Source organism: Cydia amplana, chromosome 1 (assembly GCF_948474715.1).
Source record: "Cydia amplana chromosome 1, ilCydAmpl1.1, whole genome shotgun sequence".
In the NCBI taxonomy this organism is placed as follows: domain Eukaryota; kingdom Metazoa; phylum Arthropoda; class Insecta; order Lepidoptera; family Tortricidae; genus Cydia; species Cydia amplana.
Window position 1 is genome coordinate 1,632,232 of NC_086069.1, and position 25,009 is coordinate 1,657,240.

A 25,009-nucleotide genomic window follows, 5' to 3' on the forward strand; every position below is an offset into this window, starting at 1 on the left:
AACTAATTTCAGAGTTTTCGAAAATTCATCCCCCAAGGTGGTGAAAAAGGGGTTGAAAGTTTGTATGGAGATCAAATATTTTTGTGAGTATGTGGCTTTAAACTTTGTATATGGGTAAATTATTATAAGACAGGAAAAGTAATTTCAGCGTTTTTAAAAATTCATCCCCTAACAGGGTTAAAAAGGGGTTAAAGGTTTGAATCCATTACAAATGCTTTGAAACTTTTTAGAAAGGCATAATAGCCGATTGCAAAAAAAAAGGAATTGCGACGTGTTAGGAAATTCAACCCCTAAGGGGGTAAAAAAGGGGACGAAACTTTGTCTTGGGGTGCAAATTTTATTTTAAGCTAAGACCTTGAAACTTCGCAAAAAGGTATTAAATTAAAAAACAACAAAACATATTTCAGTGTTTTTAAAAATTCATCCCCCGAGTTGGTGAAAAAGGGGTTAAAAGTTTGTACGGAGATCAAATATTTTTTAGATTGCGGGACTTGAATCTTTGTATAAAGCCATATTATTAATTCTCAAGAATTAAAAGGGTTAAAAAGGGGTTGAAATATTGTATAGGGTTTATATTTTATTTTAACCTACGAATTTGTAACTTCGTAAAAAGTTATTTCATTAAAAGAGAAGAAAACTATTGTTAGCGTTTTTCAAAATTCAACATTTAAGGTGGTGAAAAAGGGGTTGAAAATTTGTATGGAGGTCAATATTTTTTGTAAGTACGGGACTTGAATCTTTGTATAATGACATATTATTAGAATACGAGAAAAGTAATTTCAGCGTTTTTAAAAATTCATACCCTATAAGGGTCCAAAAAGGGGTTGAAAGTTTGTATAGGGTTCAAATTTTATTTAAAGCTAGGAACTTGAAACTTCGTAAAAAGGTATTTTATTAAAAAACAAAAAAACCTATTCAGCGTTTTTAAAAATTCATCCCCCGAGGAGGTGAAAAAGGGGTTGAAAGTTTGTATGGAGATCAAATATTTTTGAGAGTGCGAGACTTAAATCTTTGTATAAAGCCATAGTATTAGAACACAAGAAAACTTATTTCAGCGTTTTTAAAAGTTCATCCCATAACAGGGTTAAAAAGGGGTTGAAAGATTGTATAGGTTATAATTTTATTTAAAGCTAGGAACTTGAAGCTTCGTAAAAAGGTATTTTATTAAGAGAAAAGAAAACTAATTTCAGAGTTTTTGATAATTCATCCCCCAAGGTGGTGAAGGGGGTCGAAAATTTGTATGGAACCCAAATATTTATCGGAGTGCGGGACTTGAATCGTTGTATAAAGGCATATTATTAAAATACAAGAAAAGTAATTTCAGCGTTTTTAAAAATTCATCCCCTAAAAGTTTAAACATGGGTTGAGTTAGGTAGTAGGTTTTATTAAATAGTGGACTTGAAAATCTTCTGGGGGTTGAGAGAGATTATATCGAGATTATCGAGAACAATTTTATTCAGTTAGGGGCTTGAAACTTCGTAGCCAGGTTGTGAAAGACAAATCTCATGCGTTGTATAATAATTAACAAATGATTAACCGTCCCTACTGCTATCTTTTGCTGCGTAATGTTCTAAGCGAATGTAGAATGTATAACCACCAATATACAAATCCACGCGTACGAAGTCGCGGGCAACAGCTAGTATATATATAAATAAACAAGAATTGCTCGTTTAAAGGTATTAGATTTAAAATAGGTTTTACATATAGGTAAGTTCAATAAGTTAGGCTTCTGATTACATTGTTCCTGATTGCCATTATAGGGGTTTACCTCAAAAGTAAGGTATGCCAAGTGCATCTGCCTTAAACTCCTGTCTGTTTATAAGGATCATGTCCGAATTTTTAGTCATCTATTTGCATGTTTTCGAGAAGGATTTTTCTGCTCTATACATCACAAGTATCACAACCGAGGTTTGAACCCACGATTTTTGACCACCACATATGAAAGGCTAAATTAATTTATGTACTCAGCAGAACACTGCATTTAGTCAGAGGACAAACCAAAATTATGAAACACCTCCGGTACCTAACGTTCTGTCCGTAGTTTCGTAACGTTTTCAAGAAACGGACATTTTGTGCAACACAGCTGTGGGGTTTTACATCTTGTGTTGGCCATAACGAACTTTTAATATTTTCCCTAAACCTTGACCTCGATATTTTTAAATTTTTGCCGGTGACTAGGTAAGGTTGCCAGATCTCAACAAGGGTGCGGGGTGTTAGGGTCGGCAACGCGCATGTCTCTGGAGTTGCAGGCATCCATAAGGCTTCGATGACCGCTTACCATCAGGCGGGCCGTATGCTTGTTTGCCACAAACGCAGTATTAAAAAAATTATAACTCGTACTCGTGCAACGAAGGCAAATCTATACTCGAATCGAATGAAGTTTGCCGAACAAAATAGACTATTTTTAGGGTTCCGTAGCCAAATGGCAAAAAATGGAAACCTTATGGATTCGTCATGTCTGTCTGTCTGTCTGTCCGTCCGTATATCACAGCCACTTTTTTTCGAAACTATAATAACTATACTGTTGAAACTTGGTAAGTAGATGTATTCTGTGAACCGCATTAAGATTTTCACACAAAAATAGAAAAAAAAAACAATAAATTTTGGGGGTTCCCCATACTTAGAACTGAAACTCAAACATTTTTTTTTTCATCAAACCCATACGTGTGGGGTATCTATGGATAGGTCTTCAAAAATGATATTGAGGTTTATAATATCATTTTTTTCTAAACTGAATAGTTTGCGCGAGAGACACTTCCAAAGTGGTAAAATGTCCCCCCCCCCCGCCCCGCTGTAACTCCTAAAATAAGAGAATGATAAAACTAAAAAAAATATATGATGTACATTATCATGCAAACTTCCACCGAAAATTGATTTGAAAAAGATCTAGTAAGTAGTTTTTTTTAATACGTCATAAATCGTAAACCGCAATTTACCTTTCATTCAATTACTTGCTGCTACGAAACCGTTCATGGGCGAGTCCGACTCGCACTTGACCGCTTTTTATAGTCTAATTTCAAAATCAAGATGATATTTTATTTTGGTTTAAGAAAAAACGTGACTTAACTAAAGAGCGGCTGCCAAGATATACAAACAGATGCAAACTGTTGACTGCACTGAACTGACTTGTGTTTTGCTGCCTATAATTAGAGTGCATACGGTACGTAATTCAAATGATTTACGTACATTTCTTCTGTTAATTAGCTATACGTAAAATAAAACAATTATTTATTTATTTCATTATTAACGCGATAATGTAACTAATGGTGCGAGTTTTCCTTCCTCGACTAGTTACCCAATATCTCTACATTTTCCCATTTTGTTCTAAACAATTACATAATGGTATCTTTAAACTCTTTAAAGGAAAAAAAAAATTTGTACCGCCGTCTTTATGATGTCACAGCTAGACCCCCACCATTTTAGCGCTTGTCATCTCATACACCTATTTGTGTTCAGGACATCTGCATCATACTGAATGCATTGATACCAAAAATACCCATGTCCGAGATGACTTGAGCGAAAATAGATTTCTAGAAGTCTTTTAGACAAAATAACGACTGATTAACCAGCGAAATTAAAAATTAATAGTATTTTCGCTAACACCCTCGATTTGTACGAACGTCACGCCTCTTTAAATGTTTGCAACACAATCACGTTTCATCCGCAAAGCGCCTAAAAATTTTATGCGAGCAATACTGCTATTCAGCACCTTACAATCTTTTGTGCAGGCGTCGAAATATGAATACGATATGAAAGGTTGAAGAGGAACGAGGCAGGCAATATGAGTGAAGCACCCATTTACATTTTTATTCAAATTGCTTCGGTATTTACTTGATTTCGATCTTAATATAAAAGGCGTGGAGGGCTTCTCAAGTACTGTTTGCTGCCAACTCTGTTTTTAATGCCATCTTTATGAAATGCGGTTAACAGTTGAAATGTATTCGGAATGGAAAGGTCAAATTTGATTTCGCGCTTTTAGCGATTTTTAGGGTAATAAACAAAGCATACTCTTGTTGTTTTATTAAATGTTATTTCACTTTAAATAATACTTCGCACGATGTTCATTTCGTAGTTAGTACTTATAGACCTACCTAAATTATTTTTCTTTTTAATTACCTAACATCATTACAAATGTTTGAAATGTAACTTAATGATTTATCCATGCATGCATAACCTGAACCTAAACTACTATTGGTACGATGACTTTAACCTAATGAATAAATTACGGTAAACTTTTTTATTACTTTGGCCAAATAATAGAGTAGTAGTACCTGTAGTAACCACCTCAATTATGGACAGATTAATTTTTTAGCATCGCTACGAGAACTATTAAAGTTGGAACTTGTATCAACATATTTCTTTCGCGTCAAATTTTTCTCTCGAATCCAAACATCATATTTCAGCATTCCAATTTCAGTTTTAGGTGGTTAATCTGCCTTAATAATCCTTAGCCGGGCAGAGGCAAGGCAACTCAATTTGCCGCCGGCGCCGACTGACGTCGACACGTGGCAACTTTTTGTAATTGAGCACGGCTGCCGAGTGCGGGAACTAGGGGGATATAAGTGACAAACTTAAACGGTTTTTCAAAATAGGGCATTTGACAGTAGTCACTGACTAGTAAGTCAAATCAGTTTCTTTTTTCAAACTGTCAAAACGATTTTGCTACTATGGAATTTATATGAAACACAAGCATGTGACGTCACAATCAAATTACCTACTCTTTATAGTTTTAAATACACGGGTTTAAAAATAGAAATTGTGTCTAAAAATAAGTGCTATCTACGATTCTCTATTAATCTTCTGGTGCTTTACTTCATGCATCATGTAAAATAATTTATTTAAATACTGTCAAATATTCTATTATACCATAGAGAAAAAAATACATAGAGTGCTCACTCCATACATCAGTTCAGACTATTAATTTCAGTGTCTACATCTAGCATCGAGTAGCGGAACTATCAGTACTGCTACTAGACAATAGATGTAGCACCGACCGGAAAGTCTTATCTCAACAGCATAAGACTTTCCGGTCGGTGGCTACATCTATTGTCAAGTAGCAGTACTGAAGTTCCGCTACTCGATGCTAGACGCTAATAGTCTTTTTGGTACTAAAACTGATGTATGGAGTGAGCACTCTATGTATTTTTTGATTATACAGAGTAATTCAAATCAGCGATGTAATATAATGTGTACAATGCAAGCATCGCACATTTCTCGCGTCAGCATTAAATACAATGACTTTATAATAATTGCTGTATTTGCGATTACGCCATACATCGAGTTATGAATTAGTTTACGTTTATACCTGTTCCTAGCTAGTACTTATATACCTTGATTATCAATAAATACATATACCGAAATCAGTGTTTTCATCAAGATTGCAATCAACCATCAAGAATCATATTAACTCAGATGTACGACCCGTACAAATGTATATACTATATATAGCTTTCAATACATTTTTGGCACCGAAAAACGGTCTATTGTACTGAAAGTTATCCCTTCTCAGTAAATATACCCCGCCGGCAGTTTTCAATATTAACAATGCACCATTTCCCTCTAGAAAAAAAAAAGTTTTGATTGGATAAAATAAACAAAAACCAAAATATTATTTTGCGGATTAGCAAAGTAATATTTTGGTTTTAATTAGAATTCTACATGTCAAACCTCTTACGCGGCATTACAATATTGGACGTTATCGACACGCGCGCTGTGTAGTTGAAATAGTTGAAGCACTCGCGGTACAATTCCCGTGGGGTCATTTCTGAACTCTAATGATAGAGATCCTGGTCTAACTAGTATAAGTTGTCTCCGCTTGCGGCTGTTTCTTGCACCGTACAGGCGAGTTTGTGTCGAACTCGTTACCACGCCACACCGCCTCTTACATACCGTGCTACACAGACTTTATAATATCCTACACACACGTGCATCTGATAACATTTTACCTTTTACAGTTAAAGGAAACTAAAAAAGCGGCCAAGTGCGAGTCGGACTCGCCCATGAAGGGTTCCGTATTTAGGCGATTTATGACGTATTAAAAAAAACTACTTACTAGATCTCGTTCAAACCAATTTTCGGTGGAAGTTTACACGGTAATGTACATCATATATTTTTTTTAGTTTTATCATTCTGTTATTTTAGAAGTTACAGGGGGGGGGGGGGACACATTTTACCACTTTGGAAGTGTCTCTCGCGCAAACTATTCAGTTTAGAAAAAAATGATATTAGAAACCTCAATATCATTTTTGAAGACCTATCCATAGATACCCCACAAGTATAGGTTTGATGAAAAAAAAATTTTGAGTTTCAGTTCTAAGTATAGGGAACCCCAAAAATTTATTGTTTTTTTTTCTATTTTTGTGTGAAAATCTTAATGCGGTTCACAGAATACATCTACTTACCAAGTTTCAACAGTATAGTTCTTATAGTTTCGGAGAAAAGTGACTGTGACATACACGGACAGACGGACAGACAGACAGACAGACAGACAGACAGACAGACATGACGAATCTATAAGGGTTCCGTTTTTTGCCATTTGGCTACGGAACCCTAAAAATCACCAGACAGCGAGACTCCCACTAGTAATCTTTGGAACATCTGTCCAACTGTTTTATCAACGACGTAGTTTTCTCGTCGTTAGAGCCTTTGAACTAGTTGTAAAAGGTCACGAGTTCAAAGTTCGTCCCTTCGTCCTTTTTATGAAAATACTAGCTTCTGCCCGCAACTTCGTCTGCGTGGAATGAAGATGATAATGGTGATTGGTGAATACTATCCCATGCCCTTCCCCTGCCTCATGCATGACCTGCCTTCTCCATGCCAGATTTCATCTCAATCTGTTCAGTGGTTTCAGTTTAGAGTCTCGCAAAATTAGGGAAAATCCAAACCTACCAATACACAACGAATTCACGCACCCCGTAAATAGTCGCCTGAAGTCCAGGAACCCCCCCTACAGTATAGCGTCAACTCTTTCACAAGGAAACTATAACGCTAACCGGGAGTGGACGCAACTATGGACTACTACTATGGATGGAAAGTTTGGATCGGGGATTATCTCGGGTAAGAAAATAGATGGGTTTGAACTACCGAGGCGCATATGGTGTAACCTCAATAGATTGCGCACCGGCCACGGTCGCTGTGCCTTATATAAGTACCGTTGCGGCTGGATGGAGTCCCCTACTGCCTGTCACTGTGGTGCCGAGGAACAGAGTATCGGACATATTTTCCAAGAGTGCCCATCTACTCAATTTACTGGAGGCCCCCCGGAAGACCTGATAAAACTGAATGACGAAGCTATCAAGTGGATTAATTCTCTGGAGTTAGATTTATGATTTCTCTGTATCTGTAAATATAATATAATGCCATACGATTAAGTAAAGTGGTTTCAAGGTTTACATGAAGAGGTAACAGACAGACAGACTTACAGAGTTACTTTCTCATTTATTTTTTATTTCTCATTTTAAGCCAAAACCATTTAAGATAGATATTTTGAATGATATGAAATTACACTGTAACATCGAATGCAGGCCCACTCCTTTAAAATGCACAAAATAGCTAGGGTTTTAAACCTTCCTTGATGCTCAATTCTTTTTCTTTTACTCTAATGAAGGCGTAATTAAAGTGACAGATAAAAATGCCCGCAATTTGCGAACTTCGATTCGCGGTTATAGCCCAGCGCAAGCAATCGTCATCGTATCGTATCAAAATATGATTAAAACCGTAACAAGTTCTAAATGTGAATCGGGCTTCTCGTTACGGTAGGTACTTTACTAATTGAAAAAGTTGCATTTTTTCTATGACAGTGACGAGAGAAATTTATTAACCGGCTTTAATGCACTATCAGGCCAATTGTCCTAATGATTCTCATGATAATGTATTTTAAAGAAAAACTCATAAAGAGGGTCAAAAGCGTTAAAAGTGAAGTTTTACGTAATGAGGGGTTAAATAATCACCCTCATATTTTTAAAGCCGGTTAATAAATGTCTCTCGTCACTGTCATACGAAAAATGCAACTTTTTCAATTAGTAAAGTACCTACCGTAACGAGAAGCCCGATTCACATTTAGAACTTGTTACGGTTTTAATCATATTTTGATACGACTTTGACGATTGCTTGCGCTAGGCTATAACCGCGAATCGAAGTTCGCAAATTGCGGGCATTTTTCTCTGTCACTTTAATTACGCCTTCATTAGAGTAAAAGAGAAAGGTCCCCGCAATTTGCGAATTTTGGTTTTCGCGGTAGCCTCTCTGATTGGTGCATGCGAAATGAAGTGAAAGTCGTGTGTGAGATGCGCGCCAATCACCGAGACGATTTTTAATATCCATGGCTCGGAAAAGCCCGTCATTCTGAAAACATTAATTTAGGACCCATTTATGAGTCGAAAATGTTCGTTCACAGTCTACGGACATCATTGAGGCATATTTATTTTAATCATTGACATTGGTATGTATAAGGAAGTCTCTGTTGTATTTCCCAATCTCATCTCCGAAATCTTTAAGGCCGATTATTAAAACCCCGAAATTTTCATTTGACCCAACGCGTTTTTTTTAACCGTTGAATTCTAGAGGGTACCTAAACCAATCTAACCTAACCTAACCCACTAGCTTCTACAGGCCTTATTCAAAAGGTTGAAATATTTAACGGTTTTTAAAAAAAACCTTCCGTAAAATGAAAATTCGGCAAAAGAAAGACCGGGCAAACATATTTCGAAGTTGCGACATGTTACCCTCTGTTGTATGGAACAAAAGGAAAGGCATTTTTCCGAGCCTTGGTCAAATCGAAACTATAAGAAATTGTTAAATTGGAACCGACCACCTACTCTAACACCAATTACAGCATGATTAAAGACTCGTGAAGCGATTAGGAAGTTTTAAGTGGTTAAATGCCTTTCCGGGATAATGTAATAAAAATAACTAGGCTAATAGATTACTGAGATGGCTTCCGTTTTAATTATTAGGGATTTATTGAAGTTTTAATTGTGATACTGGGCCAGAACCTGAGAGTTTTAGTAAAGAAAGTAAAGTTTCTTAGTCTGCCGTTATTAGGTATATATATAGGTACCTATAATTAAAATGAAGTAGAAGTTAGCAATATTAAGAATCAATTGGTCAGAAAAAAGGATACGCTACTCTTGATACTACTGAGTGAACCTGTCCCTTAGATTTTAGTTACGATAATACCTATACGTGTCTATCCTTCTTCAATTAGCGCTACCGTTCCTATATTGACTTTGCCCTGACAGGTCATTCCCTAGATAATGGAAAACCGCCATCTTGACCGATTCTCAGGCTCAGCACACGTGTAAAGGTGTCTACTTGCTTATGTTGGTCACACGCGTTTGGTCGGCGCCAGTTGCTCACACCATCATATTTGCATATACAACAGGGGTGGCTTCTTATTTTAGGGTATTTTACTACCAGTCAAATCAGTTTCTTTTTTCGAACTGTCAAAACGCTTTGTTACTATTGGAATTCATATGAAACACTAGCATGTGACGTCACGATCCAATTACCTACTCTTTATACTTTTATACGGGTTTTTAAATAAAAATAGTGTCTAAAAATAACTGCTGTCTACGTTTCTCTATTAATATTCTGGTGCTTTATTTCTTGCATGGTGTAAAATAATTTAGTTTAAATACAGTCAAATACCCTATTCTTACGACCTTTTATTACGTGGTAATTTCCGTGTTTTGCGGTAAACCTAACAATTGCTTTTGTATTCTTATTGGCCAAACTATAAAACGAAACCCTATTTAATTTAGATATTTCCAGTAGCACGGTTTATGACACATGGATGACATTTACCAGACCTGACACAAATTGGTTACAAGCGGCACACTCACAGGAAATTCGATATGTTCACTTTAATGCCCCACTCAAACCCACTTAATGGTCTCAATGCTCTAAATGCCACGGGTCACGTTCGGAAAGATAAATAAAATATATCGTGTACCTGCAACGATAACTTATACGACGAAACGCGCAATACAGGGTGTTAATTACGACATTTGTCCCCTATGTTCAGCGAAAATGAATAGTTTCGGAGCAATCCTCCTCCAAAAGAGAAAACCTCCTCATCTCCTCTTAAATTAGATCGGGTTAATAATATGTAGGAGATTCCTAAGATTCCTAACCACTCAAATATCCATATTCTTAAAAACGTCTGTTCTGAATGTACTCAGATTATGGAGGGTAGAGGTTAGGTAAGACTCTCTGTGTAGGAAAAAGTGTCCGTCAAAAAACTTTAAATAGGTGGCGCCACCATTCCTAGAATATTTAATAAGAAATTGCATTGTCAGCGCACTTCCCTTTTTAGAGCGAGCGAAATTTTGTGACCGCTATGACCAGGTTCTATGATTATTTTTTTTATCGATTCAGTTTTTGTAAACTTTTCAAAATGGTGAAGCCATACATTTTTTCGGTAGTTATGCTCACGAGCTCGCTCACAGAGCCACTAGTAACATAGCGAAACGATCAACTGGTGGCAGTTTAAGTTTCCGTCAAGAGCCTTGAGTCACGTAACTGCTCCTGACAATCGTTAATCGGGGTCGTAAACCAAGAACGGTCTTAAGAAATTTCCTGCAGCGAACATTTTGACTGCAGAAGGTATGGGCCGTATGGGGTTCTTCAAAAAAACGAATATAATGTATGAAACGAATGTAATGTGATATGAAGATATTTATCGACAAATCTGTTTAGTACGGGAACCCTCCGACAAGACGCTTTGCATCTGGATTTTCCTTACATTTGCACAGTGTTGTATGGGAGTAACAAACCTGCAATTATTAAATAAAGGTTGTAGGTCAGGCTTTTGATATATTAGTTCTCGAACATTGCACGAGATAGATAACACGTGCACATTTGGCATTTACGTGTAAAGGTCACAGAGAGATGGGGATCCTGATATAATTGATTATACAACATACCTACACTATTGTACTGTTCCTACTCGTGTTACCTTTGTTTGGAAAAGGTCTAGCCGCAATCCTATAGTGAAACTGCCCCTGGCTAAAGTGTATACCTTTCTTAGGTGCGTTTATTGGTCTTATTATAAGATATCGTTTTACCAAATTTCAAGGCTAGAATCCCCTTGGTTTGGCTAAAAAAAAAAATTTTTTTAATACGTTTTTATTTTTTTGTAGCTAAACTAGTGGTTCGATTGTTTTGAAATTTGGATGTTAATTGCATCTAATATTAGTATATTTAAAAAAAAATCAAGGTTAACTTGTGTATAAAGGCACTATAAAGGCTTAAAAAAATTTTTTTTAATTGTTTTAACTTTTTTTTATACTTGTGAGATAGCGACAACCTCAATTTTTTGTTATTTAATGCAGAATATACTATTGCATAAAATATATTTTTTGTAAAAAAATCCATTTGGAGCAGCAAGGTAAAAATGTCTTACTAATCCATACAGGCCGTCCTTCTTACGTACTTTAGGGTTTACGTACGTAGCCAAACCAAGGGGATTCTAGCCTTGAAATTTGGTAAAACGATATCTTATAATAAGATAAATAAACGCACCTAAGAAAGGTATACACTTCAGCCAGGGACAGTTTCACTATAGGATTGCGGCTAGACCCTTTACTCCGCGCTCCCGGGCACGCACTTCCAAGTTCCATCGCGCTAACGCTTACGCTCAGTGAGAGTGAGCGAAGAAGACAAACTCACTGGGCCTTAACCGATTTAGATAAAATTTGGTATGGACATAGTTTGAGGCCCGAGGAAGGACATCGGTAAGTTTTGTCAATCATCACCATCCCACGCAGACGAAGTCGCGTGCAAAAGCCTTGAGTACGAACCTTTGACCATCGGTTTGAAAGTCCGCGGGCTAAGGTCCACTGATTACCAGTCCGCCAGACGATATCGGCCTGTCAGTTAAAAGCAGAATTTGAAGCTCCAAACAACTGACAGGCTGATATCGTCTGGCGAACTGGTAATCTGCGGGCCCCTTACCGCCTCACTAACACCTTTACATTTCTAAATTATCCAGGTAGGCGCTGAAAAATGAAATTGTTTTATATTTTTCTCATCCCGTACCACGCTTAGCATTCAGCATCAAATTCAATTTATTTGATTACTTTTCTCTACGGGTTCTGTCTGGATCAGGCTTTGCAAGTTAATTTTGACCTACTTCTCCGGGCAAAATGCTCTTTATTACAATTTAATATTTTCGTTTCGACCGCGATATGTACTTATGTTATTAGTGGTCGGGAAACAGCAAACTAAGCCAAACTGGAAGCTAGTTTGAACTTACATTTAAGTAGAATATCATGTTGTTAACATTCTTACATGCATTTCATTCGTATCTACCTGTTCGAACATGTATTGGCGCGAGCGAGACGCTTGGACGGTACCTATAATAAATGACGTCTAAATGAAAGTTCGAATCGGCCTCCCGGGAATAATTTTGAAACAGCACTTTAATCAATATGACGCCAGTATGACGCTTAATATAGCTATCAAGCTTATAGGTCGCGGGTTCGAACTTCGAACCTCGGCTCGTAGCAATAAGTTTATTCCTATGTACGTAACATTTAAACAAATAAATATTACTTTATTAAAATATAAATAATAATAATATAATAATGTGAGCCTATATGCGTCCCACTGCTGGGCACAGGCCTCCTCTCATGCGCGAGAGGGCTTGGGCTATAGTCCCCACGCTAGCCCAATGCGGATTGGGGACTTCACTTACACCTTAGAATTTCTTCGCAGATGTATGCAGGTTTCCTCACGATGTTTTCCTTCACCGAAAAGCTAGTGGTAAATATCAAATGATATTTCGTACATAAGTTCCGAAAAACTCATTGGTACGAGCCAGGATTTGAACCCGCGACCTCCAGATTGAAAGTCGGACGTCATATCCACTCGGCCACCACCGCTTAAAATATAAAATTGCTTAATATTTATGTCATGCAGGATATAAAAGAAGTCAGCTTTAACATTGTTTAATGAGCTATTTATAGTATAGTGCCATCCATCAAAAGGAGTCTCGGCGGCTGGACTGTCATCAGTCTTACGCAGGAATTTTGGGCAAGTCTGCATTTATGATGCAAATTTATATTGTCTCTATTTTAGTGTCAAATGTAACTGGCGGGAAAATTTTCCTAATTATTAAAAGATTTCACTAAATACCTACACTTAATATTACGTATTAATTTTTTAACGACATTGAACGTTTTTCGCTGTGAATGACCCCAAATCTTCACAATATTAAGCTTACTTTACGGTTTACTCGTAACTCGCGCATTTTTTTTTTGTATGACTTACGACAGTTTAAATTCGTTTAGGATTTTTTTATAGAATCAGTTACATCCATCTAAATATTCAGGTACATAGAATTTACATAGGGTAAATTAAATATCGCATCGTAATAAGAGGCCAGACACACAAGAACATATTGTGTATGGATACAAAATTTAGAATTATTTATCTTTAAACTTTTAAACTGCGTGTTTAATTTATTCAATCAGCATTCGTTTTATACGCCTCTACTTAAATTTCGTGGCCTTATATCTGGGGCTGGTAACATAATTAAAGTGTAACGCTTTTCACGTACCGACCGATCCGACCGACCGACCTATCTCGACGGCAAAGGTAATTAAATGAGAAAGAAATGCTAGCATGAAGTCATTACGTCATTAGATGTTGTATGACTTGAATTGACTAAATTCACTCGAAAACAAACATAATTAATTTTACTTTTTAAGAAACTCTTTTGTTTCATTGTTGTCTGTCTAGTCAATGCCTAATGATGTGCACAAACGAGTTCAAAGAGTCTGCGCAGTGCATCTTAGTTCATATCAAGTACCAACAAGTGAGTTTAAGTGCCGTTTTCAAACCTCGTATATTTTTTAATTATTTCCCGATTAAAAATGGTACACGCCTGAAAGCCTCAGTGGTCCATATGATCGTTTGATAGGTCTATTTATAGACGGGTCCAGCCAGAGGCTGCGCGGATCAATACCCCATCCATCCAGTACCGCGCCCGGGCCCGAGCGAGCGGCACGACACAGAACATGGGACTGGGATAAGGTGAGTTTTTAACTTGAATAAAACCTTTTTTGGATATTTTTTAACTTAAATTATATTCCATGTTTAATGTTTGGTGTGGAATGATAAAAAAGAGAGGGTAATTGTGATTAAAAATGTGTTTTGAGGAAGGACGAAGGATTTTGGTCCTGACTTTTTTATTTATCGAACAGGTACCAATTATTGAAAAAATTACAATAAATAATATAAATAAGAAATATTAAAATAAACACCAATTTAAGTTAATATTAATGATATTGTCTTTAGTTAATTTTAATGGTTTAGCGTTTAAATGAGATTTGGCATTCAACAATGTTATGTGTGACTTAGTAAAATAATTGATTATAAAGGTAATAAAAGGATTATGAATTTCTGAATGAAAACAGGTTCTTTATAATGTTTTACATGAAAGCAGGCTAAAAAACAATTCCTTTCTCAAGATAAGAAACGTTCAATGGGGCGACATTTTAACTGCCTACTTTATTTAGGTTTTTCTGTAGATTTATTTCAAATGTCAAAATGACTTTAACTAACGTAATATTAACAATACTCGTTGAGTGAATTTATTATTTAGCGTAAACATAATATGAAACGTCCAATATCTACATTTTACTCGCAATTTTTCTTATAATTGTTAAAACTTTAACATCCCAAAATCGCCTACACATCAAGTAAATTTGTGTCTTACTAGATGATGGTACGAATGTTGGAAGTCTATACAACGCCCTAAAGCTTCGGCCCCCGTCCTGACCTATGGCATGATGGTTTGAAAGCCGTTGACTGTTGTATTAGTTTTTAATGGGTGTGTCAGACGGTTCTAGTCGATCATCTGTCTCTTTCTATCAAGTATGCAAGACAGAGATGAATGCTTTATCTTGTTTACCACGACTAGACCATCTCCACCAGCGTCAACGTTGGGTAAACTATGTTTTTACAAAAAATTTAGACTGTTTAGGATTAACAGCTGACTCCATATTTAATGTTGATTAGGGGCCCGTTTCTCAAAAGCTTGTACCTTGCAATACAAGTGGAAGTCCCTTTCTAACAAAAGCTGTCAAAAAGTGACGCTTGTATTACAAGTTACAAGCTTTTGAGAAACGGGCCCCAGGTCGTTGATGGTGCATCCCGCAACTTAGATTGTATGGGAGCGGCTTTTTGGCGGTAGGTTCGTGTACCATCACGTAAGTCAGTACGCTTATTGTTTACCACCGCCGTGATATAAAATAATGTAAGTTAGAGCGTAGGTTCCTGAGTTAGTTAGAGCCCTATATTCTTTACATTCGAATTCGATGCTAGGATCTACTTGCTAGGGTTGAAACATGCAGATTTTTTCACTAATGTTTAACAAACTATATCTCATAAACGGTTAGAAATATTAACGAGATTAAAGTGAAAAATAAAGTACGTAGCCTAAGAAATTCCCTGTTTGCATAAAAGTCCTTCGTTCTGTTCCACCTAGGGTTGCCAGATCGAAAGGCGCTATTATCGGGAAAAAATATCAATTTTTCGGGATTTTGGGCCTCAAGTCGGGAAAATGAACCATTCAAATTAAATTAATTGTATTAAAAACAACAATATTTTACATTATTGGCACTACGTCAGCTGCTCTGCCCAATCTAGCCACGCGCGCCCCGCGCGCGCGCTGACGGGCTCGACGCGGGTCGCTGGTTCGCTCGACGACAGTTCAGAACTTGAAATTATTGTTTTATAACGTGATGCTGTTTTTCGGGACACTTTTCACTTTGTCGGGAATCGGGAACACATGCTAAAAATCGGGAGAATCCCGCCGAATCCCGACCATCTGGCAACCCTAGTTCCACCCGATATAATTATAAGGGAAAAGCCTTCAAACTGCTTAACTTATTTCACCGAAAATAATTTGAATTGTTCACGTTACGTAAATAAAAAAGACATAAGTAACATTAATACATTACTTAATAATTTATTAATTTCATAAAAAGACAAAACTAAAGTTCATAAAGGCACTGCTACGAAACGCGTAGCGGCTACGAAAGTCTACGAGGTGTCAGAAGGGTCTGAAGTTAACCCCCTCTACGAGTCTACGCACGACATAATTGGCTACTTTCCTACTAGTCAAATCAGCTTCTTTTTTAGAACTGCCATAACGATTTGCTAATGTGGAATTTATATGAAAACATGTGTAGTGACGTCACGATCAAATCACCTACTTTTTATATTTCAATCCGATTTATTAAATATAAATTGTGTTTAAAAATAACTGCTATCTATGTTTTTCTAATAATTATCTGGTGTTTTATTTCGGGCAGTGTGAAATAATTTATTTTAATTAGGGGAACCTACTACCCAATTCTAAATTAATATAATATAGCTCCATACCATATACCATGAAGCTATACATTCCATATACCATAAGTATGATTAAAAACATATTATATAATATATGTGTAAGTATGTGTATCAACTATCAAGTTGACTACCTACATACTTTGAGACATCTGACTTGACTTGACCAAACTTGACTCGTGAAGGATTGTGCCAATAACTCCGATATCGATACTTTCTTTTTTTTAGGGTCCCGTTTTTACCCTTTGGGTACGGACGAACCCTATTACTAAGACTCCACTGTCTGTCTGTCCGTCTGTCTGTCACCAGGCTGTATCTCATGAACCGTGATACCTACATAGTTGAAATTTTCACAGATGATGTATTTTTCTGATGTCGCTATAACAACAAATACTATAAAGTACGGAACCCTCGGGTGGGCGAGTCCGACCCGCACTTGTCCGGTTTCTTTGTCAGTAGTAAAGGCGCGAAATTCAAATTTTCTATGGGACGAAATCCCTTCGCGCCTACATTTTTCAAATTCGCCGCCTTTTTCTACTGACAAGATCTGCTTGACCAAGTATAGTTTCAAAAAAGTACAAAATTTACATTGCGGATGCGCGAGAATTTTCTTCCTGCATCGGGCAAAGCAAATGTTGGTCCCATTTTGCCACGGACGCTCCAACCGGCCAGTAACCGACCAGATGCCACCGAGGTGGGTCGCCGCTGCCGTTCCAATTTCAAACTTTACGAAAACTAAATACCATAGACAGAACTTATGTTTTTAAATACCTGCAGTGGAGTTATTTGAGCTATTTATACGAGTGCATTTGGCACGCTCTTGCATTTCGTTTATTTATAAATGTAGTCTGGTTTAGTGCAGTTTTGAAGATATTTCACGTGTGTTAAATAGTTTTGGAGTTACGGTAAAATAAAAGGTATGTTTTGCTTTTATGAATTACAAAGTAAAATTTTTGTTTTATGTTATTCAGTGCTACGTGCACTTATAGATCGTTTTTTTAGCATTATAAATATCTTGATCTGTCTTTTAATTGAAAAACACATTTTAAAAATAAGTTACGGCAAATATGTAACAATTATAAATCTAATACGATCATTACATATTTTTCTGCTTTCATAAGTAATAGTTTTTGATTTTTAAATAGCGTCTTTCAATTAAAAGACATGTCAAGATCGCTTACCTTCTTGCAAGTTCTTTCTAATGCTAAAAAAAACGAACTATAGTTATTATCGTTGAGGTATTTAGGTACCATTATTCATTTATTTTACATACATATTCAACTCAAACAAAATTGTATGGGTAAATGAACTGAACATTTTTAAAGTTATAAATAGGTACATGCTTTCTTCTAAAATTACGCGAACCATTTTTTACACTGTTGCTAATTCTAACGTCAGAATAGACAGCGTGGTGACTACCAGACAGTTAACTCTAGGCAGACTCTAGGCCGATAATTATCTAAAGTCTATTTTTTTATTCGGTAGACTAAAATGACATTTCATAGTATGAAATGACAGATGATGTTCATACTATGAAATGTCATTTCAGTCTATCGAATAAAAAAATAGACTTTTACTCTGGCCGATTTCCAATGTAGCTACTTCAACTATTTAGTCATGAATGTTAGCTATTGTAGCTATTAAAAAAAAATGTTTCGTTATATTTCGCTGTTTTACTCGTATTACAATTTTCATTCGATTTAAGGTGCAGAAAAAAGATGGTTAAACAGATTGCGAACTTCATTTCAATGATTATTTTGGAATTTTGTTTCTTTTTTTAAATCTTTTAGACAAAAAATACATTTGAGGATAATCTTTACAAAGCCAGAAAGACTAAGTACTTGAATAGATAATCAAATTACTGATCCGAATTGTACCTACTTTCAGCCCAAATGTAAGCTTTAGAGTACCTATACAGTTTTTAGAAATGTTATACTTAAGTAACGTATTTTTACTCACTCTATGTACTACTGTAAAATATAATGATAAAACTAATCAAAAATATCCATACAATTTTGACCCATGAATTCCGTTTTTAGCTATTTCTCATAGAGTTTAAAATCATAATTTATCTTATAACTAGGGCAGAACGAGCATTAGAAATCGAGCCCAGAAACCAATTTTTAATAAGATCATAAATCGGCCATAATAATATATCTTTAATGTAACACAAATATTTCATACAATATTTTCGATATTATTAAACTATGAAGTCCATTAAGGCACTGTCCGCGCTGACGTATGACAAATGGGCCTACGTTATTGATGTTAACATCAGAGTGTACGGTAAATAACCAATATAGTAACGGTAAATATCTGTATCTTCTGCTGGTAGTTACAAAACCAGCATTCATTGCTGAATATAATCACAATCTAGTTAAATTTAAGGTATTTGGAGTAGTTAATTGGCTCTTTTAATTATGTATAGGTACTTATTGACACATCCGATGTTCCATGTTAAAACAATAGGGAGTATAACTGCAATGTTTTGCCGCCAGAGTGCGCCACTAATAGAACTTAAGTATACCATAGAGTAACTTATACATACTGTACCTACCTTAAACTGTTTTTTGACAAGTTTTCACAGACAATCAAATATGACATTGATATATCAAGGCGGTTTGCTTACAAAGGGCCTACCGGAAAACGCGAAATCGAAACTCGGGTATCCGCCTCTTTATCGCTCGAATATGCAAGAGTGATAGAGAGGTTAGATAACAAAATGTCGACTCTCTCGTTTGCGGTGATGTGGCGCCCCCTACGCAGACTTTCGCGTAATATTCCCTATTTGACTTGACTTTTTAACGCAGTACCTCAGAGTGCTCAGAAGTAACTTTATTTACCTGCATGTCCTATAATATTACACTTATAGCAATTTGTAAGTAACTTTATACATACATACATTGTATAGATCTGATTGTTGTTGTTGATTTGTGTAAAGTTGTTCGCTGGTATTTTGTTTTATTGTCTATTATGCTTTCATGTTCTCCATGATGTGTAACTAACAGGACGCTATATTTGCATTTATATCGGAAATAGAAGCATAATTCATCGTCCAAACATTATTTAAATAACTTACGATAATTAGTTAATAACAATAACGTATCACACAGTTTTTTTGTTAGCCTACTTTGGTGTCCCAATCAAATAACAATTATAAAATAATATACTACGAAAATGAGAGAGTTATTATGAACAAAAAACAACAAACCACAAAATGGCCCCCACCTTCCGTATCATAGTGGGAAATGGGGTATAGTATGGCTCTTCTGAGGTGAACTTTTCGCTACGAACCATAATCTTTCAAACAAAGTCCATTGTCTCTATTATCGCAAACCCGAGCGCTCGAGCGTTAGCACGTGCCAGTACAACATTCATATTGAAAAACAACCGGTATCGTCATAGTATTAAGGTTCAAATTTAATGTCACTGATATTCTAGATATTACGTTTTGGTAGTGTAGGACGATAGACCGCCCCGAAGCGATACGGCACTCATATTATTTTGATACTTAGTGTGGTGTTAAAAATGAAACGTGATTATCTAATCTAATACCTTTAAACGCGCAATTCTTGTTTGTTTATTTATTTATATATATATATATATATATAGTCATAGTCATAGTCATAGTATATGTCGGGGATCTCGGAAACGGCTCTAACGATTTCGATGAAATTTGCTATATGGGGGTTTTCGGGGGCGAAAAATCGATCTAGCTAGGTCTTATCTCTGGAAAAACGCGCATATTCGAGTTTTTATATGTTTTCCGAGCGAAGCTCGGTTACCCAGATATTTTATGATAAAGCGTTGTATATTTGTTATATAACAAAATCTAAGGTTACAATGTAAATTTAAGATTAATAAGTTTAACATAGGTATAATCAACATTTTTCCGTGTAGGTCTATAAACAGTTATTTACTAAGTACTAGATAAAATCGTGTCATAAAAAATCAGATATAATAAATTTCTTGCAATCAAAATCCAGGGTCACGTAAGCAGGTCGTCAAGTTTTTAACACGGTACATGCTTTCTTCTAAAATTAATATCGGGCAGAGTACTTATATAAATAACACGAAGCACACGGTTAGGATATTAGAAACCGACTTAAGCCTGATGTAGGGTCGGTAAATGATAAAATAATGTGCCCCACTACTCATGCACACGGATCTTGCACACCGCTCTTCTCATAAACCTATTGTATTTACCTATGCAAAACAATAGTGGTCAGGTCGCAAATCCTTATCAGTGTTTTTATTGTCACTATGCGTCGGCATCACATCAGAGGTGCTAATTTCACAGTAGGTATCGTTATTTTAAAGATAAGAAAAAATAACAATGCTTGCAGCTGCACCTTTGTAAATTATTACATTTACCACCGTAAGCTAATAATTTAAATAAAGCAATATAATAAATATTTAACCACGTTTCATTTTTAACACCACACTAAGTATCAAAATAATATGAGTGCCGTATCGCTTCGGGGCGGTCTATGATCCTACACTACCAAAACGTAATATCTAGAATATCAGTGACATTAAATTTGAACCTTAATACTATGACAATACCGGTTGTTTTTCAATATGAATGTTGTACTGGCACGTGCTAACGCTCGAGCGCTCGGGTTTGCGATAATAGAGACAATGGCCTTTGTTTGAAAGATTAAGGTCCGAAGCGAAAAGTTCACCTCAGAAGAGCCATACTATAATAGTCAGCTCTATAGGACAGTCCCAAGTATTATATTTAAGGGATCCACTAAAATATCATAACGAGGATGGAAAGTAGGTGACCGTCACATATGTCATAGCCAAATGGCCCATGATTGCCACAGGACGTAGTTACGTGCGATGGTGCGAAACCAACACAGAAAACATTGGTGTCCTGATTCCCAATGCTTACTGATGACAGGAACGCCCATTTGAACTTTAAAAATAAGTTTATGATACTAATTTGATCAAAGAGTTGAAACACAGGTCGAATAGGGTCGCTAAGACGATTCTGTGATTTTGTAACACGCCGATTTCCACTGTAACAGTTTAGGATTAAGCTGCATCTACCTCAACTTCAACTTCAACATTTATTCAGCAAATAGGCCACAAGGGCACTTTTTTTTACACGTCAACATTGAATTTACATACAAGCATAAAAATAATAACAATACATCTACAATTATAAAATACAACTACCAAATCAAACTAACGTATTACAATTACTTAGACATGTATAAATTACACTTTCTAGGAAACAACTCGTTGGGAGTTAAGTGTAGTAGGCGAGCGCCAATCCGCCTTCGGGAATAAAAGGCAGTATTTTGTACCTATGCGTTTCATAATAGTATAGTACTTTGCATTGAGTGGCAACAATTGGTTCAATACTTTAAGTGCCGGGGTCCATAAGTGAACAATATTCAGTGGAACCTCGATAACACAAATCTTAAGGGAAACGCCAAAAAGTTTGAGTTAACGAGGTTTCGTCTTATAGAGGGTATGGACTGGAGTTTTTGTTATAAGTTTTTTCTTTAAAGGGGTTTTAGGGGTAAAACGAATGAAAACTTCGTATTACAAAGGTAATAAAACAATACATTAATTTTTAGAGTTAAAGAGGTCTAATTTCATTTTTCGAGTTATGGTGCCAAAAATTTATGTACTGGATACTGGATAGCCGTAAAGGGAATCGTAGGTTACTTCGTTTCATGTGAATTATTGACTTTTGGGCTTTGAAGGGAACGGAATAGCATTATATTTCGAGTTAACGAGGATTTAGCCTAATTGAGGTTCGAGTTATCGAGGTTCAACTGTAATAATAGGTACGAAAGAACGTAGACACCAGACATTTGGACGGACATTACAATTGTATTTTCGCGTGATAAATTACAAATTCAAACTGATCTCGAATGTCCTAATGGCTTGCGGCTGTTATGCGCAGTAGGGAAGATGAAGAAGATTAAATAATGCCTACTGACAACAGAACCCCTAGTGTTTTCATTCGATAGAGCACATAACTAAAACATTCCAGCACCGTTACCAAAAACCCAGCAACTGCAGGAACTTTTAAAAGCTCCTCGTTGTTTGCGCAGTTTCCCGGCAGGCGGCGCTAATGCGCTCACTTCCGCCGCTATTTCCGCTGGCATGGCGCCCCTGATTCAATTTTCGCGTGCTTCGGTGACTTAAACGTACAAATATTTACGCGTTGTTGTTTAGTATGTATGTTTAGTGCTTGTTAAAAAATTCAGAGTCGTTTAGACCTGTACCGCTATCATGGTCGCATTTTTATCACCTGTCATGTCATGCGTCACTTTCGCACACCTACTTGTTAGAACGTGACAGGCATGGTGACAAATGATAAAGAGCCGGCCATATTAGCCCTTCTAAAAAGGTTTTAGATGTGGAGAAATGAAAGGAGTTATTTTTAGACTCATTGTCCAAATGAAATTAATTACAGATAGAAATAAACGGGCCTAAATTATAGACTAGTAAAAATAACTAATTTCGTAAACCAGGAGCCCGATTCAGATTTGATAACTTTTTACTCACGCGAAGTGGAAGTTGTGCGTGAGATGCGCGCCATTCACCAAGACGATTGTCATATCAAAACCTGTTGTAAAACTATACCAAGTTGATTAATTAGAATCGAGTTCCTGGTTAAACTTAAAATTAAACTGTTTGTTTCTTAGGCCTCCGCATTAATTAGAGTATTTTGAGCCAGAGGCAATTAAAGTGGCTCATTAGTAAATATCCGACTTCTGTCCGACGCTTGGTACCCTCATTTGGGGTAGTAATATATTCTGTACAGTCTACTTAACCCAACCCAAATTAACACACTTGACCTAATTGGTTAAGTCATTAATGAATTATGTTCATTCCTTTATTTATTACATACTAGCAACCCGCCCCGGCTTCGCACGGGTTAACAAATTATACATACTCCTTACTCTTGAATCACTCTATCTATTAAAAAAAACAGCATCAAAATCCGTTGCGTATTTTTAAAGATCTAAGCATACATACAGACAGACAGACAGCAGGAAGCGACTTTGTTTTATACTATGTAGTGATGATAATTGTACCTAAACTATGCATAGACTTATCTGACTGTTCAACAAATTAATGCAGGACTTACATTTTTTTGTGTTTAACGGCGACACAGGGCTTTTCTTTATCCTTTAAGAAAATATTTCAGATTATGAACATTTAGCTATATATTTTTCTACGAAAAACCTTAAAAGTAACGTATGTTAACGCATTTCGTAAACATTTTAATCTTCTTCTTTATAACTATATATGTATGTCATAAAACTCATAAAACGACAGACCAGTAGACAGCTCGAGTGGCAGGTGTATACACCAATATTCCCTAATACTAAATGGACTAAAAAGAATCGAAAGGTCGAAACCTGTTGTTCTTTAGCATTTTATCCCTTGTGGCGCTTGCTGTCACTAACACCACTAGACAGTTGGCACTTACCACTTGGCACTTGACGCTTGGCACGCGCACCACTCATTCCCGGAGGATTTACTGTACTACAGAAAATAACTTCCGTAAAATGTGCCTACTTTGCTCTTTGGTGAGTAACTATGCTCCAATTTAAAAAAAATGACTTATCGTTTATTATATCCAACCATGATATTTCTATAATAATAATAATAATTTTTATAGGCTACAAATATAATGACCACCAAAAAATACTTTGGTACCCTAAATAAAAAAATCATGCTTACCAAAAAAAATTACTGAACACCAAAAAAATAAGGCCTAAAAATACAAAAGTACCACCGATTTAATAACGACTGCACTTCAAATTGTATTCAAATACCAAATATATTGAATGATCACCAAAAATCATTAATGATCACCAAATCTTGAAGACCAAATTAATGCGATATTTTCACCTAAATAAACCACTATGATTCAATTTCAATTTATTTATTTGCTTGAACATACACAGTTGTCATGGTTACATGTCATAGGGGTGTTATAGGTACTTATTGTAGCTATTGTGTACATGCATGTATGGTCTACCACAATATGGCATGCAAAATCTTAGATTAACTTAAATTAAAATAATAATCTAATTACAATTAAAATGACAAGTTATCAAAATATTCCTTCAGATTATAATATGGTCTTATTAGTAGAAATGATTTTAATTTTTTGGAAAAGTCAATAATATTATCACATTGTCTAATGTCCTCATTCAAAAAATTATAAATTTTAATTCCCATGTATTCCAGACTTCTTTTGAAAAGTATATAATTTTTAGATTCTGGTAATTGTATGTCAAATTTATGTCTTAATCTAGGATGTCTATTTTTGTTTTTACATGCAAATCGGGTCTTATTTTTATAAACAAAAATACAGACTAAGTATATGTAAAGTGATGTCACTGTCAATATGTTATGCTTCACAAACAGAGGACGACAATGTTCAAGTCGCTTTGCCTTATCAACATACCTCACAGCCTTTTTTTGTAAAAGTAAAACACATTTCACATGGACACTGTTACCCCAGACCTCAAGGCCATATCTCATTAGGCTTTCAAAATATGCAAAATAGACTGTTTTAAGCGCAGACGAGCTAAATATTTTAGAGAGGCTTTTCAGTGTGTAACAGGCGGAGGCTAATTTTTTTCTTAGAAGTTCTATATGACTGGAC

At 35.9% G+C, this 25,009-nt stretch overlaps 1 protein-coding gene across 10 annotated transcripts in view; it reads left to right on the top strand.

Annotated features, from left to right (window-relative positions):
* The first annotated feature begins 13,965 nt into the window (after positions 1-13,965).
* Positions 13,966-25,009, top strand: part of LOC134655498 (glutamate-gated chloride channel) — a 57,579-nt gene continuing 46,535 nt past the window's right edge. For 3 of the 10 annotated variants that reach the window (XM_063511567.1, XM_063511635.1, XM_063511429.1), the window contains exon 1: positions 13,971-14,037. The gene's annotated coding sequence lies outside the window, so the exon portion shown is untranslated. Of the gene's footprint in view, positions 14,038-25,009 lie in introns of all 10 variants that reach the window. The other 7 variants (XM_063511201.1, XM_063511002.1, XM_063511353.1 and 4 more) reach the window with 6 other exon arrangements.